The following is a 7,595-nucleotide window of genomic DNA, read 5'->3' on the forward strand; positions in this document are numbered from 1 at the left end:
ACGTACCGGTCCCCCCTTCAGCAGTGAGGTAATGGGAGCCGCTACCTGACCAAAACCCCAGATAAACCTTAGGTAGTAATTGGCAAACCCTAGAAACCGCTGCTACTCCTTTACCGTGGTGGGAGTCGGCCAATTACGCACGGCTGAGATGCGGTCACTCTCCATCTCCACCCCTGAGGTGGAAATGCGGTACCCTAGGAAGGAGATGGACTGTTGGAAGAACAGGCATTTCTCAGCCTTGGCGTACAGGTCATGCTCCAACAGTCAACCAAGCACCTTGCGCACCAGGGACACATACTCGGCGCGTGTAGCGGAGTATATCAGAATGTCATCAACATACACCACTACACCCTGACCGTGCAGGTCCCTGAAAATCCTCGTCTACAAAGGCTTGGAAGACTGATGGAGCATTCATCAACCCATACGGCATGACGAGTACTCATAATGCCCTGAGGTCCTACTGAATGTCGTCTTCCACTCGTCTCCCTCCCGGATACGCACCAGGTTGTAAGCACTCCTGAGATCTAGTTTGGTGAAGATGCGCGCCCCGTGCATTGACTCAATCGCCGTGGCGATAAGAGGTAGCGGGTAACTGTACCTCAGTTATCTGATTTAGGCCTCAATAGTCAATACACGGGCGCAGACCTCCCTCCTTCTTCTTCACAAAAAAGAAACTCGAGGAGGCGGGTGAAGTGGAGGACCGAATGTACCCCTGACGCAGGGATTCGGAGACATATGTTTCCATAGCCGCCGTCTCCGCCTGTGACAGGGGATAACATGTGACTCCTGGGAAGTGCGGCATCTACCAGAAGATTTATCGCACAATCCCCCCGTCGATGGGGTGGTAATTGAGTCGCCTTCTTTTTGGAGAAGGCGAGAGCCAAATCGGCATATTCGGGGGGAATGCGCACGGTGAAGACCTGGTCTGGACTTTCCACCGTAGTAGCACCTACGGAAACCCCTAAATACCTCCCGAGCACTCTCGCGACCACCCCGTTAGAGCCCTCCATTGCCATGAAACACTGGGGTCATGACAAGCTAACCAGGGTAGGCCTAGCACCACGGGAAACGCAGGAGAGTCAATGAGAAGAGAGTCAAAGAGACTGATTCTCTACGTGTGACCCCCCTGCGTCACCATGCCCAGAGGAGCGGTGGCCTCCCTAATTACCCTTTACCCTAATGGTCGACTGTCTAAAGCGTGAACTGGGAAGGGCATAGCCACAGGAACGATGGGGATCCCTAAACTATGTGCAAATGATCTGTCTATAAAATTCACAGCCGCGCCTGAATCGACGAGCACCTTATGCTGGGAATGCGGGGAAAACTCAGGAAAAGTAACAAACAAAAACATGTGTGCAACAGAGAGCTCTGGGTGAGAATGGTGCCTTCTCACCTGGGGTGACGCCAGAGTGCCCTGCCTGCTGCCTCGACCCCCAGAGGAACCAACCCGGCACCGACCGGCAGTGTGACATCTGCGGCCACAGACGGTGCACGAGATGGAACCTCCTCCAGTCTCCCTGAGCGCAGCACCTCCCAACTCCATGGGCATCGGAGCGGTGGTGCTGGGGGATGGAACCAACAGACCCGCGCTCTGGACGTCCGCGGGTAACCAGCAGGTTATCCAGCCGAATGGACAGGTCCACCAGCTGGTCGAAGGTGAGGGTGGTGTCCCTGCAGGCCAACTCTCAACGGACGTCCTCACGCAAACTGCGATCAGGGCCCTGTCGTTCCATCCTGCTCCGGCGGCCAGGGTCCGAAAGCCCAAAGCAAACTCCTGTGCGCTCCTCGTCCCCTGCCGCAGGTGGAAAAGACGTTCACCTGCCGGTGGTCGAAGACTGCCCGGAAACGACGGGTGAACTCCTCAAAGTGGTCCAGCACCGCATCTCTTTCCACCCACACGGCTTTGGCCCACTCCAGGGCTTTCCCCGAGAGGCATGAGACAAGGGCGGACACCCTTTCACGGCCCGAAGGAGCCGGGTGGACGGTGGCCAGGTATAATTCCAACTGAAGCAGGAAACCCTGGCAGCGAGCAGCCGTCCCATCGTACTCCCCGGGGAGGGCGAGGCGAATCCCACTGGAACCGGGTGCAGAGGAAGCGAGTAGTGGATGCCCCTGTTGTGCTGGTGGAGGTGCCGAAGGAACTCCTTGTCTCTCCCAGCGGTCCATAGCTTGGATGACGCGGTCCATGGCGGCACCGAGATGGTGGAGCATCACCCTGTGTTCCTGGACTCGCTCCTCGACCCCCATACCAGGAGCACCTGCTAATGCTGACTCCATAGATTCGGTGCGGAATTCTGTAAGGGGTGCGTAACTGGTGGCAGAGAAGTCAGACGCAGTAGAGCAGAACTGGGTAATAACCGGAGCAGTTTAATATACAAAACCACCGGCATCCAGAATAACAACGTATGGGTACAAAACCCGTCTCGCACCAGACAACAATGTGCACAAGCACTTACAACAAACAATTCCGCACAAAGACATGGGGGGAACAGAGGGTTAAATACACAACACGTAATGAGGGAATGAAAACCAGGTGTGTGGGAAAACATGACAAAGCAAATGGAAAATGAAAAATGGATCGGCGATGGCTAGAAGACCGGTGACGTCGACCGCCGAACACCGCCCGAACAAGGAGAGGAACCGACTTCGGCAGAAGTCGTGTGTTACGTTCTGACCTTAGTTCTTTTGTGTTTTCTTTGTTTTAGTGTTGGTCAGGATGTGAGCTGGGTGGGCATTCTATGTTGTGTGTCTAGTTTGTCCGTTTCTATGTATGGCCTGATATGGTTCTCAATCAGAGGCAGGTGTTAGTCATTGTCTCTGATTGGGAACCATATTTAGGTAGCTTGTTTTGTGTTGGGGTTTGTGGGTGGTTGTCTTATGTTTTTGTGTTCTCTGCACCAGATAGGACTGTTTCGGTTTTGCCACGTTTGTTATTTTGTATTTGTGTAGTGTTCACGTTTATCGTCTTTTATTAAACATGTTGAACACGAACTACGCTGCGTCTTGGTCCGATCCCTGCTACACATCAGACGAAGAGGAGGAAGACAGCCGTTACATCGTGACACAGTATCTGGGGGAAAGGAGAATGAACCAGGTTTTTCTCTAGGATTTTGCCTTTGCTTAGCTCCTTCCCATTTAATTTTTTATCCCCAAAAACTCCCCAGTCAAGCATACCCATAACATGATGCAGCCTCCACTATGCTTGAAAATATGGAGAGAGGTACTCAGTAATGTGCTTTATTGGATTTGCCCCAAATATAAGTACAAAAGGTGAATTGCTTTGCCGCATTTTTTTGCAGTATTACTTTAGTGTGTTGTTGCTAACAGGATGCATGTTTTGGAATATTTGTATTCTGTACAGGCTTCCTTCTTTTCACTCTGTCAATTAGGTTAGTATTGTGGTGTAACTACAATATTGCTGATCCATCCTCAGTATTCTCCTATCACAGCCATTAAACTCTGTAACTGTTTTAAAGTCACCATTGGCCTCATGGTGAAATTCCTGAGCGGTTTCCTTCCGCTTCGGCCACTGAGTTAGGAAGGACGCCTGTATCTTTGTAGTGATTGGGTGTATTGATACACCATCCAAAGTGTAATTAATAACTACACCATGCTGAAAGGGATATTCAATGTCTGCTTTTTTATTTTTACCCATCTACCAATAAGGACCCTTCTTTGCGAGGCATTTTGTGTTTGAAATTCACTGCTCAACTGAGGGACCTTTTAGTCAATTATCTGTGTGTGGGGTACAGAGATGAGGTTGGCATTCAAAATTCATGTTAAACACTATTATTGCATACAGAGTGAGTCCATGCAACTTATTATGTGACTTGTTAAGCAAATTTTATTCCTGAACTTTTTTAGGCTACCATAACAAAGGGGTTGAATACTTATTGACTCAAGAAAGTTCAGCTTTTCATGTGTAATTAAATTGTTTGTTTTTTTAAATTGAAAAACATAATTCTACTTTGACATTATGGGGTGTTGTGTGTAGTCCAGTCACAAAACAATCTAAATTTGATCAACTTTAAATTCAGGCTGTAACACAACAAAATGTGGAAAAAGTTAAAGGGTGTGAATACCACCTGCCTAGAGCTAACACTATACATGACCTATTCAAATATATCGGCGAATTCTTCCGATTATACTGTCTATGTTGCTTCATGGATCTCCTGAGAGAGGGAGAACGAAAATGCAACCCTACCCATAACAGACATCCATCTGTTTGAGTCATCATGTACTGAATATCTTACATTCTTACTGTCGTCACAGACGATAAACAGGAAACCACAGAGTGTCACGAATGTCGCATCTGATAGCTACAGGAAGGTGAGGTTTCTGTTCGTTGAAAGAGACTCCGATGTTGGCCAAGCATTGTGCTAATAAGCAGCTGGTCCAGGAGATGGAAGATGGGTTTGAAAACAACACTTCTCTGTCCTTGAAGGAAATGACATTAGTCAGTAGAAATAATGTGCTGCCCTGTGTTGAACCTGCTCAGATCTGGATGTTCTTGACCCTGAGATGTGCACTAATATGTTCAGATAGTATGGGAACTTCCTCCCATTTTAGCACTGAGAAAGTCTTCAGACTCCTTACTAGAGTCACTGATCTTTCCTGTGGGTGTTGTGCTGGAAGAAATTATTACAGTAAGTATAAAAAAATAGCATTGTCTGAAAACAATGCCAGACAATGTCCCTCCCCTAAACAGAGCACAACCCACTTGGCAAAAACTGTTAGAATCAAGGTTCTTTCCACATAAAAGTATATGTGATGTTGTTGAATCAATGTGGGAAACTGATTGGATTTGCAAAAGTCATGAACTTAAGGGAATGTTGTATTTTTTCCCATTTAAAAAAAAACAACTAATTCCAATGACGTGATCATTTTTGTTGATTTCAGGTTTAATTTGTTAGTTGACAACTAACCAAATGTAAATCAAAACTAGGTTGAAATCACGTCTGTGCCCAGTGAGAAGTAATGGAAAAGATGGTACAATGAACATTTTGTACATTGTTGTTCCACTAGCCTGTGCTACAAAGACACATAGGCCTTAGTTGGAAAAGAATGCCTTGCACGGCTCTAAATGTAAAGTTGCAGAAAGATTTGGATGAATGAAACTTTCTATCCCATAATATTTCAGTAAAACCCTGCAAGCACTAAACTCACATAATCCCACCTCTATCTTCTTTATTCTATGATTTACTGGAGCATCAATTTAGCTCAAGGTTAAATACATTAAATACAAATACATTGACCTCTGGAGTCACCAGTGCAGCCTACTCATCTGCTTTATTCAGTCCTTGCCAAAGATTGAACCCCTGTGCAATGTGAGTACTGGTGTGGGCATTGAGCTAAACCACTTGCATCTTTGCCTCTATTTGTTTACCTCCCTATGCCTCTGTCTGGCAGCTTTTCCTGAGGCCTGTTATGGGTGGATAGACATACTGTCCAAACTGCCATTATACACCAGTTCTGGTTGCTGCTGGCAGTGACTCTGCAGTAGCTGATTGGATCTCAGTTTACCTCCTCTGTCCTGGCTGATTGATGACCTGGAGGGGACTATTCAAACTGTCTAAAAGCATTATGTCACAGGCCTCGATTTGGCATCTACCCCACACAGAAAATGACTTGGTTGAAACAGGACTATGTTTATGTTTCAAAGGTGCTTCAACAAAGTACTGAGTAAAGGGTCTGAATACTTATGTAAATGTGATATTTCAGTTTAACTTTTTAATACATTTGCAAAATTGTCTAAACCTATTTTTGCTTTGTCATTATGGGGTATTGTGTGTAGATTGATGAGGGGGGGGAAATAATTGAATACATTTTAGAATAAGGCTGTAACTTAAGAAAATGTGGAAAAAGTCAAGGGGTACTTTCCGAATGCACTGTACTTACACTGACACTCCAACACACACACACACACACACACACCACTTTCACACTCCACATACTATCCTGATTGCCTAGTCACTTTTACACCTACCTACATGTACATATTACCTTAACTACAATACATCGTACCCATGCACATTGACTCGGTATCGGTACTCCTTGTATATAGCCTCAATATTAGTTATTGTGTTATTTGCAAATGTTCTTACTTTTTAACTCTGCATCATTGGGAAAGGGCTTTTACGAAATTATTTCACAGTGAAGTCTACAGTTGTATTCAAAGCACGTGACAAATAACATCAGAGAAACTTTAAGCTTTTGACCCTCTCCACTGTGGCCCTGTCAATGTGGATGGGGGAGTGCTCTCTCTGCTGTCTCCTGTAGTCCACGATCAGCTCCTTCGTTTTGTTGACGGTGAGGGAGAGGTTTTTTTCCTGGCACCACTTCGCCAGGACTCTCACCTCCTTGTAGGCAAGTGCCAAACTCATTCCACGAGGGCAGAGTGTCTGCGGGTTTTCACTCCTCCCTTGTAATTGATTGATGAATTCACCTGGTTGTCTAGGTCTTAATTGAAAGGAAAAAACTAAAACCTGTAAACGCTAGGCCCCCCATGGAATGAGTTTTGACACCCCTGCTGTAGGCTGTCAGTGCTCACCTGCTGGGGGGGGGGGGGCCTGCCTGCCTGCAAAGCTGCAGATGTGTTTCCTGGAATACGTTGGCTCAACTGGGTGACACAAGACCAGAATGACAGGCAAGTCTGCTAGCAAGAGACATTCAGCAAAATTGATGCTCAAACATTGTCAGTGGCTCCAAACATGGCAGCAATTACATTTTTCTCTGCAGATCCTCTCAAGCTCTGTCAGGTTGGATGGGGAGCATAGCTGCACAGCTATTTTCAGGTCTCTCCAGAGATGTTCAATTGGGTTCAAGTCTGGGATCTGGCTGGGCCACTCAAGGACATTCAGAGACTTGTCCCAAAGCCGTTCCTGCGTTGTCTTGGCTGTGTGCTTAGGGTCGTTGTTCTGTTGGAAGGTGAACCTTCGCCCCAGTCTGAGGTCCTGAGTGCACTGGAGCAGGTTTTCATCAAGGATCTCTATGTACTTTTCTCTGTTCATCTTTCCCTTGATCCTGACTAGTCTCCCAGTCCCTGCCGTTGAAAAACATCCTGCATGATGGCCAAAGAGTTCAATCTTGGTTTCATCAGACCACAGAATTTTGTTTCTCATGGTCTGAGAGTCCTTTAGGTGCCTTTTGGCAAACGGGCTGTCCAAGCGGGCTGTCATGTGCCTTTTACTGAGTGGCTTCCGTCTGGCCACTCTACCATAAAGGCCTGATTGATGGAGTGCTGCAGAGATGGTGGTCCTTCTGGAAGGTTCTCCCATCTCCACAGAGGAACTGGAGCTCTGTCAGAGTGACCATAGGGTTCTTGGTCACCTCCCTGACCAAGGCACTTCTCCCCCGATTGCCTTTCCAAATCATGTCCAATCCAATTGAATTTACCACAGGTGGACTTCAATCAAGTTGTAGAAACATCTCAAGGATGATCAATGGAAACAGGATGCAGCTGAGCTCAATTTCGAGTCTCATAGCAAAGGGTATGAATACTTAAATAAATACATTATTTCTGTTTAATTTTTTTTTATAAATGTGCAGACATTTAAAAAAAAAAACTGTTTTCACGTCGTCATTGTGGGATATTG

This window comes from Salvelinus namaycush, chromosome 15 (genome assembly GCF_016432855.1).
Source record: "Salvelinus namaycush isolate Seneca chromosome 15, SaNama_1.0, whole genome shotgun sequence".
Lineage (NCBI taxonomy): Eukaryota > Metazoa > Chordata > Actinopteri > Salmoniformes > Salmonidae > Salvelinus > Salvelinus namaycush.